The sequence below is a fragment of the Nerophis lumbriciformis genome, linkage group LG33 (assembly GCF_033978685.3).
Source record: "Nerophis lumbriciformis linkage group LG33, RoL_Nlum_v2.1, whole genome shotgun sequence".
Taxonomy (NCBI): domain Eukaryota; kingdom Metazoa; phylum Chordata; class Actinopteri; order Syngnathiformes; family Syngnathidae; genus Nerophis; species Nerophis lumbriciformis.
In genome coordinates, this window is record NC_084580.2 from 4588490 (window position 1) to 4602838 (window position 14349).

Consider the following 14349-nt stretch of genomic DNA (forward strand, 5'->3'; position numbering starts at 1 on the left):
TCTGGCATTGTACAATATTTAATTAAACACGTTCACTATCGTTACCTTTCTACACAAATTGGCTGGGAGAAAATTCCATGCTAGTGCCTAATAGTGAGGTCCATTTTGACTTATGTTCTCAAATATAGTTCCTTGCACAATGAAGGTCTATTGTTTTTATTTAGCCGAAACAAAAAAATATTATTTTACAAGAGTATTTTTTTCCCCCCAAATAAATTGGCTCTTATTTATTGTACAAGACGTAAGAGTGTTGTGACTATATGATCATCAACAATAAGATACAAACTCAGCATGGAACACAAAGCCAATGAGCAAGACAAGGCCAGGGCCCCGTCTGCCTAATATCAGCACAAAAGAGGTCCTCTGGCACTGGAGATAAAGATGGGTGTGGGCCCTGTCTTTGTGTGTGTGTGTGTGTGTGTGTGTGTGTGTGTGTGTGTGTGTGTGTCTGTACTTTCCAAGCAGACGTTGTCCGTCTCTCTGGCCCATCATGGGCAGACCAGGCATCTCATCCACATTCCTCAGATTATAGAGAGCCATCCGAGACGAGCAGAGGCAAGTCTGGACCCACCTGGGCAGAGCCTGGTAAATTCCACTCGTGCTCATGGTCTACAGGGATAAGGAAAAAAAAACGGGGCACGTTTAGGAACACATCTACAAACACCACGGGGTCAATGCTGTACCCACTTACTCAGTCTGTAGGTGCCGACTTTAGGGGGAGCTGTGGGGGCTGGGCTGGCTAGGTCTATCGACACCAGGACCATTGTGTCTCTGCAACCCCCATTCAGGGTCATTTAGCATGTGACACCTCAATGGGCAAAGAGTATTACTAATGGCACCTCAGCAGTGCAGTGGCCGTGCCATCTCTCTACGATTGTGACCTCAACCTGCGTGATGATGGATGTAAAATAAGACATCCCCATGCAGAGAGCACATCACGAACCAAACATAGGAACATTCCCAACACACACATCCAAATAGATATAATGGCATATGACTAATGATGTCCATAAAAATGACCAATACTATCGCTGAGAAGCCTAAACATTGCTCTTGTCTCAACTGTGTCACAGAAAAAATGTTAGCTTGAAAAAATTCTGCTGTGTAGCCCGTTTATGGTCGTTATGCTTGAGGAAGAGGCAATAAATAACCAATCAGGAACTCAAAAACGAGCTTGACAGTGAAATCAACAGAACAGTAACCTAACTTTTTTTTTAGCTATTATGTACAAAACCCCAAAACCAGGGTAGTTGGCACGCTGTGTAAATGGTAAATAAAAACAGAATACAATGATTTGCAAGTCCTTTTCAACCTATATTCAATTGAATAGACTGCAAAGACGAGATACTTAACGTTTGAACTGGTATACTTTTGTTATTTTTTGCAAATATTAGCTCATTTGGAATTTGATGCCGGCGACATGTTTCAAAAAAGCTGGCACAAGTGGCAAAAAAGACTGAGAGAGTTGAGGAATGCTCATCAAACACTTATTTGGAACATCCCACAGGTGAACAGGCAAATTGGGAACAGGTGGGTGCCATGATTGGGTATAAAAGCAGCATCTATGAAATGCTCAGTCATTCACAAACAAGGATGGGGCGAGGGTCACCACTTTGTGAACAAATGCGTGAGCAAATTGTCCAAAAGTTTAAGAACAACATTTCTCAACTAGCTATTGCAAGGAATTTAGGGATTAATATCATCAAATGGTTCAGAGAATCTGGAGAAATCACTGCACGTAAGTGGCAAGGCCATGACCTTCGATCCCTCAGGCGGTACTGCATCAAAAACCGACATCAGTGTGTAAAGGATATCCCCACACGGGCTCAGGAACACTTCAGAAAACCACCGTCAGTAACTACAGTTCGTCACTACATCTGTAAGTGCAAGTTAAAACTCTACTATGCAAAGCGAAAGCCATTTTATCAACAACACACAAAAATGCCGCCGGCTTCGCTGGGCCCGAGCTCCTGTCAACCTTTTTTGAGCCAAGTCACATTTTTTTTAATAAAGAAAATACGGAGGGACATCACCAGCAGAAAACATTACAAAATGAAACCCCACCAGGTTGTCGTGCCTTGTTTTGAGTTTGTTGTTGTTTTCCTGTGTGTAGTGCTTCAGTTCCTGCCTTGCGCTTTTAGTTTGGTGGCTTTTCCTGTTGTGTTGGTGTTTTTGTGTGGCAACTTCACACCTTCCTTTGAGTGCTATTGCCTGACCTGCTTTCTATTGGCAAACAAGACTATTTCAGTTGTGCGGACGCGTTCCATCTCTGTGTGGAAATTGTTGATTGTCATTAGGGATGTCCGATAATGGCTTTTTTGACGATATCCGATATTCCGATATTGTCCAACTCTTAATTACCGATACCGATATCAACTGGTACCGATATATACAGTCGTGGAATTAACACATTAGTATGCCTAATTTGGACAACCAGGTATGGTGAAGATAAGGTCCTTTTAAAAAAAATTTAAAAAAGTAAAATAAGATTAATAAATTAAAAAAATTTTCTTGAATAAAAAAGAAAGTAAAACAATATAAAAACAGTTACATAGAAACTAGTAATTAATGAAAATGAGTAAAATGAACTGTTAAAGGTTAGTACTATTAGTGGACCAGCAGCATGCACAATCATGTGTGCTTACGAACTGTATCCCTTGCAGACTGTATTGATATATATTGATATATAATGTAGGAACCAGAATATTAATAACAGAAAGAAACAACCCTTTTGTGTGAATGAGTGTAAATAGGGGAGGGAGGTTTTTTGGGTTGGTGCACTAATTGTAAGTGTATCTTGTGTTTTTAATGTTGATTTAATAAAAAAAAATAAAAATTAAAATTTTTTTAAAAAAAACGATACCGATAATAAAAAAAACGATACCGATAATTTCCGATATTACATTTTAAAGCATTTATCGGCCGATAATATCGGCAGGCCGATATTATCAGACATCTCTAATTGTCATGTCATGTACGGATGTACTTTGTGGACGCGGTCTCTGCTCCACACGCTGTAAGTCTTTGCTGTCGTCCAGCATTCTGTTTTTGTTTACTTTGTAGCCAGTTCAGTTTTACTTTTGTTTTGCATAGCCATCCCTATGCTTCATTGCCTTTTCCTTAACGTTTCCTTCATTTTTGGTTTAAGCGTTACATACCTTTTTACCTGCACGCCGTCTCCCATTGTGCTCTGCATATTGGGGTCACAACAAACAATCCTCGACGCGTTCCGACTTCTACAAAGCAATTAATTACCTGCTACCACCTACTGATATGAAGTATTGCATGGTTACCCTGTCGAGCGCTATACAGCACAGACACTAGACAACAGCATATTATTTGTAGATTATAATTATTGATTTGCAAAAAGTATTTTTTGGACCAATTAGGTGAAGTTGCATCATTTCCCACGGCACACCAGCCAATATCTCACGACACACTAGTGCACAGTGGTTGAAAAACACTGGTGTAACAATACCTTGTCTTCCGGGTTAAGCCTTAACCCAAAAGTGATTAATTTTCATTCATATTTGGTAACGCGATAATTTATTTAAAAAAATCACATGTTCACAGCCCTAATCATTATATATCATCACAAATATTTATATGAATATGAAACATGAAATGCATTGGCAAAAAAGTTAATTTTGCATTTTTGCCTCAATCTCTTTTATATGGGGGGCGGGAGGTAATTATTAATATGTCTCTGATGAGCACATTAATCAGTCTGAGGAGTTAAAGGGGAACTGCATTTTTTTGGAATTTTGCTTATCGTTCACAATCATTATGAAAGACAAGAAGAAAAAAGTTTTTTTTTTGTTGTTGCTTTAATTCCAACATGCAAAAATCGGCTTGTTCTTGGTGGCTAGCAATGTAGCTAATGGGACCAATCAATTCTACCTCCAAATCACTTTAAAATGCATTCAAAAACCCTCAACATTACTTCATTTATGTTCCGTAACCTGTATAATAACCAAGCTGTAGCGATATTGTTATTGTAAGAACGAACACTGAGGAACTCTTTTTCTATCATAGTAACAATCAGCGTGTATGAGCCGTAAAAGCAAACGACGGCAAGAGATAAGCTTGCTGCTATGTCAACACGAAACGCGTTTAAGTTTGTAATGCACAACACAATGCGATAACACACCAATCTGTACAGACTGAAAAACATGAATAATCATATTACAGTATCTGTAAAGTATTAACCCATATTTCATGTTTTGTTTGTACACAGCTGAGCTAGCCAGCGTATGTACTAAAGTTGTAATGACACGCAGGACGTGCTGCGTGTATCATGATCAATATAAAGTGTGACTCACTCGATGGACAAAAGTATTAAATATACTTGTTAAATAAAACCTCTGCCTTGTTTTTATTGAACACTTGGGCCTACTACGCTACTGTATTTTAATTTTGGTCATTATGGTGGTACTCGGAGTGTTTTTTCTGAGATGGTACTTGGTGAAAAAACTTTGAGAACCACTGATCGGTTTCTCTCCACATTGGCAAAATGTTAATAAAAATCCAATATTTTGTGTTTAATAATAATCAAAAGTGAAAAAATATTTAGTCAACAAAGTAAATATTCTAGTTTTTCAGTGCACACCTCTGCCTCAACATTGATTGTTGTAAACGTTTAAAAATAAAAGGTATTTTTAACCAAAATATTTTTTTTTTTTTTCTTAACATGCACATATCCCATAATACAGTTGCACTTGACATGATTCAACCTTAATTTAAATGATTTACAAAACACAAAACCAGTGAAGTTGGCACGTTTTGTAAATCGTAAATAAAAGCAGAATACAATGATTTGCAAATCCTTTTCAACTTATATTCAATTAAATAGACTGCAAAGACAAGATATTTAACGTCGTTCGAACTGAAAAACTTTTTTATTTTTTGCGAATTTTAGCTTATTTGGAATTTGATGCTTGCAACATGTTTCAAAACAGCTGGCACAAGTGGCAAAAAAGACTGAGAAAGTTGAGGAATGCTCATCAAACACTTATTTGGAACATCCCACAGGTGAACAGGTAATTGGATGGGGCGAGGGTTACCACTTTGTCAACAAATGCGTGAGCAAATTGTCGAACAGTTTAACACCAACATTTCTCAACTAGCTATTGCAAAGAATTTAGGGATTTCACCATCTACGGTCCGTAATATCATCAAAAGGTTCAGAGAATCTGGAGAAATCACTGCACGTAAGCAGCAAGGCTGAAAATTAATATTGAATGCCAGTGACCTTTGATCTCTCAGGCGGTATTGCATCAAAAACCGACATCAGTGTGTAAAAGATATCACCACATGGGCTCAGGAACACTTCAGAAAACCACTGTCAGTAAATACAGTTGGTCGCTACATCTGTAAGTGAAAATTAAAACTCTACTTTGCAAAGCAAAAGCCATTTTATCAACAACACCCACAAATGTCGCCGGCTTCGCTGGGCCCGAGCTCATCTAAGATGGACTGATACAAAGTGGAAAAGTGTTCTGTGGTCTGACGAGTCCACATTTCAAATTGTTTTTGGAAACTGTGGACGTAATGTCCGACGGAACAAAGAGGAAAATAACTATCCAGACTGTTGTAGAGGCAAAGTTCAAAAGTCACATCTGTGATGGCATGGGGGTGTAATAGTGCCCAAGGCATGGGTAACTTACACATCTGTGAAGGCACCATTAATGCTGAAAGGTACATACAGGTTTTGGAGCAACATATGTTGCCATCCACGCAACGTTATCATGGACGCCCCTGCTTATTTCAGCAAGACAATGCCAAGCCACGTGTTACAACAGTGTGGCTTCGTAGTAAAAGAGTGCGGGTACTAGGCTGGCCTGCCTGTAGTCCAGACCTGTCTCCCATTGAAAATGTGTGGTGCAATATGAAGCGTGAAATACCACAACGGAGACCTCAGACTGTTGAACAACTAAAGCTGTAAAACAAGCAAGAATGGGAAAGAATTCCACCTGAAAAGCTTCAAAAAATGATCTCTTCAGTTCCCAAACGTTTACTGAGTGTTGTTAAAAGGAAAGGCCATATAACACAGTGGTAAAAATGCCCCTGTGCCAACTTTTTTGCAATGTGTTGCTGCCAATGAATTCTAAGTTAATGATTATTTGCAAAAAAAATTAAGTTTCTCAGTTCGAACATTAAATATCTTGTCTTTGCAGTCTATTCAATTGAATATAAGTTGAAAAGGATTAGCAAATCATTGTATTCTGCTTTTATTTACCGTTTACACAACGTGCCAACTTCACTGGTTTTGGTTTTGTATTATTATTATTTGCCAAGCAGTTTGCATTAAGTCACCAACACACAGGCTATGTAAACAGCACCACTAATATTACAGTCACTATTGTTTTATAATGGTCATCGATTAAGTTTGTTTTTATGAAAAATAAATTTGAATGTAGAATAGGGCTAGAAAATTTACAAAAATCTGATATTTTCTCTCAAAATTTGCTAAATAAATACTTCAGCAAAACGTTTGATGTGATTTTTTATTGTATTTTTTTGCTACATTTAAATTGCTCAAATTTTACTCCATATTAAGATAAGGAGACATGTTAAGCATAAAAGGTGCCTGGTAATGAAAAAATATATACAGGTGAAAAGTAAAAATGTTTTTCGACTTTTATTTCAAACATTTACCTTGCTTGGATTTCAGTTTTTTGAGTATAGTTTGCAGATGTCGAGCTGGAAGTGCAGTACGGAATTTTACATAGCTAATAAATAATGTAACCATAATATTAGAAAAATGCGAGACAATTCTAAAGTATTAAAACAATTTGCAATAGGACTACACTGTGTTGTATTGTATCTTATTAGAATGTGCAGATGTAACACTCCATAATGCAGATAAAGTTCAAAGGACCTTATTTATATACCTGAAGAGGGCGTGTCGCATGTGCTTACCATCAGTCAGGGATTCTGGAGCATACCTGAGCGGGCATCAAAGGCAGTTTTAAAACAAAAAAGCTTGGAGTGGGGGGGGGCTAAATGACTGGAAAAGGCCTAATGTTTACTTCAGCTGGCTCTGCCCTCTATCAGGACGTTGTACCTGATAATAAAACAGGCGCAATAAAAGTGACACAAAGCAATTTTAGTTTGATGTTGTTGATGTGCAGCGCAATCAAAAGTTTTGAGACACATTATTTCGAATAAAAAGGCTATCAAAGCATTTGCCATTCAATACTATATGGCCAAAAGGACTATCATAACAAATGACAACAGTGGCTATGGAATTTGTTTTGATTTGCTGTACAACACTTTAAATACATTATTATAGATGACAGTGGCCTTGTGGTCAGAGTGTCCGCCCTGAGATTGGAAGGTCGTGAGTTCAGACCCCGGCCGAGTCATACCAAAGACTATAAAACTGGGACTCATTACCTCCCTGCTTGGCACTCAGCATAAAAATGATTCCCGGGCGCGGCCACCGCTGCTGCCCACTGCTCCCCTCACCTCCCAGGGGGTGAACAAGGATGATGGGTCAAATGCAGAGGACAAATTTCACCACACCTAGTGTGTGTGTGACTATCATTGGTACTTTAACTTTAATAACGTACAGTCATACCTCGTCTTTAACACGACCCACTTTACGGACCAAAATTGCACGTTCTGTAATTCGTGAATAAAAACAGAATACAAAGATTTGCAAATCCTTTTCAAATTATATTCATTTGAATAGGCTGCAAATATATTTAATATTCAAACTGAAAACTTTTTTTTTTTTTTTTTTCAAATAATCATTAACTAAGAATTTAATGGCAGCAACAACACTCAGTAAACATTTGGGAACTGAGGAGACAATTTTTTTTAGATTTTCAGGTGGACTTCTTTCCCATTCTTGCTTGATGTACAGCTTAAGTTGTTCAACAGTCCGGGGGTCTCCGTTGTGGTATTTTAGGCTTCATATTGCGCCACACATTTTCAATAGGAGACAGGTCTGGACTACAGGCAGGCCAGTCTAGTACCCACACTCTTTTACTACGAAGGCACGCTGTTGTAACACGTGGCTTGGCATTGTCTTGCTGAAATAAGCAGGGGCGTCCATGATAACGTTACTTGGATGGCAACATATGTTGCTCCAAAACCTGTATGTAACTTTCAGCATTAATGTTGCCTTCACAGATGTGTAAGATACCTATGTCTTGGGCACTAATACACCCCCATACCATCACAGATGCTGGCTTTTAACTTTGCACCTATAACAATCCGGATGGTTCTTTTCCTCTTTGGTCCGGAGGACACGACGTCCACAGATGCAGGACCTCGTTTAGCTCTATTTATTATCAAACACAAGGAAGTGGAGTGTGTAACTAAACCAAAGAAGTATGGTGTGACTATGTGTTGCGTCTATTACCGGTAGTTGTTGAAGGTGTGTGTTGAGTGAGAGGCACAGTTTCCAAAATCAATTTAAAATGTGGACTCGTCAGACCACAGAACACTTTTACACTTTGCATCAGTCCATCTAAGATGAGCTCGGGCCCAGCGAAGCCGACAGCGTTTCTGGGTGTTGTTGATAAATGGCTATCGCTTTGCATAGTAGAGTTTTAACTTGCACTTACAGATGTAGCAACCAACTGTAGTTACTGACAGTGGTTTTCTGAAGTGTTCCTGAGCCCATGTGGTGATAGCCTTTACATACTGATGTCGCTTTTTGATGCAGTACCGCCTGAGGGATCTAAGGTCCGTAATATCATCGCTTACGTGCAGGGATTTCTTCAGATTCTCTGAACCTTTTGATGATATTACGGATCGTAGATGGTGAAATCCCTAAATTCCTTGCAATACCTCGTTGAGAAATGTTGTTCTTAAACTGTTAAACAATTTGCTCATGCATTTTTTCACAAAGTGGTGACCTTCACCCCATTCTTGTTTGTGAATGACTGAGCATTTCATGGAAGCTGCTTTTATACCCAATCATGGCACCCACCTGTTCCCAATTAGCCTGTTCACCCGTGGGATGTTCCAAATAAGTGTTTGATGAGCATTCCTCAACTTTCTCAGTCTTTTTTGCCACTTGTGCCAGCTTTTTTAAACATGTTGCAGGCATCAAATTCCAAATGAGCTAACTAAGTTTTCCAGTACGAATGTTAAATATATTGTCTTTGCAGTCAGTTGAAAAGGATTTGCAAGTCATTGTATTTTGTTTGATTTCCAACTTCACTGGATTTGGGGTTTTAATAAACCAGTCCGTTTGCTCGCGCATCATTCTGCGGAAAGCTTCTTTTTTTTAATTTGGAGTATGACCACTTAGTTTGACATAGATGGCTTATTTCACACCGCTTATCAAAAAGCCTGTGCATTCTTTTGACTACAACAATGTCCACATTTTGGATAGGGAGGACTGCTGTTTTGAAGGAGGTGTCAAAGAAGCCATCGATGTTAAACAGTTGCCACAGTTACTTTGAAAAATAATCTGATTACTGATTAAAGCTTTAAAAGATAACTTGGTTACATTACTGAGTACTTCATTTTAAAACGTAAGTGAATTAAATTTTGTCGCCAGCACAGTGTTTCAAGGAGGGCCAAAAGTTTGGACACACCTTCTCATTCAATGCGTTCTCTTTATTTTCATGACTATTTACATTGTAGATTGTCACTGAAGGCATCAAAACTATGAATGAACACATGTGGAGTTATGTACTTAACAAAAAAAGGTGAAATAACCGAAAACATGTTTTATATTCTAGTTTCTTCAAAATAGCCACCCTTTGCTCTGATTACTGCTTTGCACACTCTTGGCATTCTCTTGATGAGCTGAAATGTTTTCACTTCACAGGTGTGCCTTATCAGGGTTGATTAATGGAATGTCTTGCTTTATCAATGAGGTTGGGACCATCAGTTGTGTTGTGAATGGGAAGGTGTGTCCAAACTTTTGGCCTGTACTGTATATCATTAGGTGTTTATCAATACAAATACCAATATTGATATTCTTTATCAATACCGGAATTAATCTGCACTCTTATCGGTACTATTTGTAACTGGTGTAAATAAAGATGTAAAAAAAAAAATGCATTTATTTTTATTGTAATTTTTTTAGCAACACCTTTTAAGTCTTAAAGAAGTCAAATATGTTAGCAGTGCAAGGTGCAATGCAGTTATGTCATCACTTTGTAAAGACCAGATTCATCACTGTGTTTCTATTCATTACAATTACACTCCGCTGGATGTAATATGTATGTATGTATGGCATTCCTGTGCAAAGCAGACCATTTTAGAGGTCATATGACATATATAACAAACATCAATAAGCGTCTTAGGTTGCTGTGCCCTTAAGCAAGGTATGTTTTGATGCCACACAAACGCGATGGAGCGATGTCTGACGACTACTCAAAACCGGTCAGCGGATGCTATCTTTCTTGAGAGCAACTTTAGAGATTATTATATTACCTCAATCTTTCACTTTTTTGAGTGGATTAATATTGGCCTGTGGATTACTGGATCGCTATAGGAGGACTGTTGTAGCGACGAAAGCGCATTCACTTTTAAACTGACACCAGCTCTTATTAGTGTGAGTGACTTTAAGGGTTTTCTGAGGAGCAAATATTATTGTTACAAACTTGTGTGTGGTGTTGCTTCCCTATTTGTGATTATTCGAAGATGATTGTCAGATCCTACCCATATCCTTTGTTTTGCGTAGCAGCGGCCCCTGAAGTGAACGTGACAGCGTGTCATAATTACAAACTTGTAGAATGGTCAGCTGAATAGAAAAGTTCTTTAGTCCAGAATCTTAATGGTCCTTGTACTCGGTATGCATCCCTAGTTCCGACACGCAAGAAGAAAGTGAATATACATAAAAATAGTAAAGCACAATAAGTTAAAGTTAAAGTACCAATGATTGTCACACACACACTAGGTGTGGTGAAGTTTGTCCTCTGCATTTGACCCATCCCCTTGTTCACCCCCTGGGAGGTGAGGGGAGCAGTGGGCAGCAGCTGTGCCGCGCCCGGGAATCATTTTTGGGGATTTAACCCCCAATTCCAACCCTCGATGCTGAGTGCCAAGCAGGGAGGTAATGGGTCCCATTTTTATAGTCTTTGGTATGACTCGGCCGGGATTTGAACTCACAACCTACCGATCTCAGGGCGGACACTCTAACCATTAGGCCACTGAGTAGGTTGAAAAATTACTAATCCAATGACTTGGATTAGTAATTTTTTGCTTAGTGTAGAAGAAGCCTTAGATTGGTCAGATCTAGTCCAGTGGCTGGTGCCAAAACCCCAAATATTTATACCCCAAAAACCAGGCGGGTGTGCCTGTGCAACAGTGACGTGCAGTCACTAGAGGCAGGTGAGGCGGGGCCTCACCTGCCATCATGGAAAGAAAAAAAATGTAAAAAGAAAAAAAAAAATTTAATTGTTAAATGTATCCAGTGATTATACTATAAAGTTATTTTCCATTTAACTTCACCAGTTTTAGATTATTTTTATTCAAAATCACTGAATTTTCACATTTGCCGTTCAAATACTGAGAAGAGACGGTGCGGTGAACAGCAGCCAGTTGAGGCACGTCACTCATTTGTGCCTCAACTTGGATTGCGGACTCGGCTAACTGCTGGCCTGCTGTGCAGTGAGACCGTATTGCTATATGAATTATATTATACATTTCCATAGTTTAGTTAGCTGAGGTATATAATGTACAGTGTATTTTGTCAACAACTGTATGTGTGTAACGTATTTCTTGTGCTGAGCGATCATAAAACGGCTGCAAAAGACGCACTGGCTGAGGCTCGCAGTAATCCCGCCTCCTGCACCCCCGCCGTAGAATTTGCACCCCCTGACGGGAGTGTTATATCAACTAAAGCCCACACTTAAGCTTTCCACGTGCAAGATTGAATCTATTTAAAAAAGTTATTTCATAAGAAGCCAAAAAGTGCAAAAACAATAATGTTCGTGTTGGAGGAGTCGTGAATGACTGCAGGGCCACAACATTAGGTACACCTGCAGACTGCAGGTGTACCTAATTCACAACTCCTCCAACACGAACATTATTGTTTTTGCACTTTTTGGCTTCTTATTAAATAACTTTTGTAACCTATTTTTATGGGCTTTCCTCTTTGTGATGTTAAGTTCCTGTTATGCGCTGTTATACAGTATATGCCTTGAGCTCTTATTTTGAAGGCGCTAAGAGCGGAAGTGATGGCACGTTGGAGTGGAGCGTAGGTTTTTGAAAGAAGGTAAATAAAGTGGTCCTCGTGTACACTGGAGCCTCTGTGTTTGTTATTTTGTAGTTTCATACAGTATAGGCGACATTTATAAACCCTCGGTTACACTTTTTTAAATAGATTTAATCTTGCACGTGGAAAGTTGAAGTGAGGGCTTTAGTTGATATAACACTCCCGTCAGGGGGTTCATTAATCCAGCACAACAGTGGCGCATGGACTTCATTTATAAGTAAATGTAAGACCATAATAAAGTTTTTTTATTAAATGTGCTTTTTTGTGTGCTACAGTTTGTATGTGTAAAGTTAAAGTTAAGTTAACGTACCAATGATTGTCACACACACTAGGTGTGGTGAAATTTGTCCTCTGCATTTGACCCATCCCCTTGTTCACCCCCTGGGAGGTGAAGGGAGCAGTGGGCAGCAGCGGCGCCGCGCCCGGGAATCATTTTTGGTGATTTAACCCCCAATTCCAACCCTTGATGCTGAGTGCCAAGCAGGGAAGAATGCTGGTATGAGCTTTTAAACATAACCCGTTAACTGCTGCCAATCAAATGGTGAATAAGATACTCTTTAGGGTTCATATGTTTGTAAATCTGACTGTGATGAAGTCAGTGCCTCACCAGCCATGAACCTCACCGCACGTCACTGCTGTGCAAGGATGGTTTCGCCCTATCGTAATGAGAAAAACAACTGTTTTGATACAAACGAACAACACCAACTGTCAAAGCCAACGACAGTTTTTGAAGTGTAATTTCCCCTCGTTAGCATTGGAAGTATTGTGCCATCGACTACTATCAGTCCAAAATAATCGGAATCCCCCACATAAGCATTCTACTCAGGACATTGAACGCCCTGAGATGACAATGACCTGGATGAATGAGAACATTCATAGACGTAATCCAGGTGTGTTAGTCCGACTTTTCAAAAACTGAACACGATCGGATTAAGGTGTTTCCATGGGCAGTAGGAGGCTTAGTTAGAGCCGAACTATTTGAGAAGCTGGAGTAATTTAGTGCATGGACACGTACTGAGTGTATGTACTTGTAATAACAAGCATGACGTGTGGAATATATCCTGATCAATAGTGACTCACTCAATGGACAGTTGTCTGTTTGCTTCAGCTGGCCCAGAATGTTTTTCCAAGTTGACTTTTGGTATGCACGCTATATATGTCCGCATAGCTTGGCTCCAAGTTCCACATTAATAACGGCAAGTCACGTCGACTAAAGAACACACATTTGTTGCCGGAAGTGAGCTGCTATGGAAAAGGAAATAAATGCGCTGAGAAAAGAAGTTCCAGTAATGAATAAAATGACCAAAATACGGTTAATATTGGACATATTACATATTGTCTGTTACTACATTATATACTTGCAGTGTGTATATAAAATGGAGGGGTTTTATGTTGTTTTCGAAGACTTTGAAAGCTACCACGGTGAATCACATTAGCCGCATTTTGCAAACGTGTTTTATCATCTTTAGGATCCTAAAAAAAAAAAGTGTTCTTGTCTCTTATAATGATTTCGAACGATAGGCAAAATTCCAAAATAAGTGCAGTTCCCCTTTAAGCTACATTTACACCAGTGGGGCTGGCACCGGGAGCAAAGGTGGGTAACACGGCATAACAGTGATTAGGATGGCTAAAGCTGGAACCCTCAAGGTTTGGACAGCCGCTCTACTATTTGAGCCACACCACCCCAGTCAAAAGAGACCCTCTCTAAACAGCTGTTTGCGCCATCACCTTAACGTCTCCCCCATTTTGCCACCAGCCTGGTGAACAACCCACTGACATGCAAGACAATTGTTTACCAGCATCAACAACCTTATAGTGACCACGCTCAACAATAAATGGGTTAATTCTTCACCCAAAGTTTAAAACTGAAGAAGCCTTTTGGATGAAAGGTGAAATGTCTTTAACAAACAAGAGTTTAGTTTCCCCTAACATTTATATAAGACATGATTTAAGCATTAGAGAATATCCAGTCAACCACGATTGAAAAAACAAGCAAAGGTTTTGGTTTTCAATCAAGCTTTTAATGAAAAGATCTTAAAATAACAGTTTCTTCTTCCTCACTGCTGTACATTAAGACTGCAAAGGTTGTGAGTACTGAGGTCATCTGTAGTACACTTTAATGACACTTTTAGAGAGTTTGCTAGCGCCTTGGCAATGCA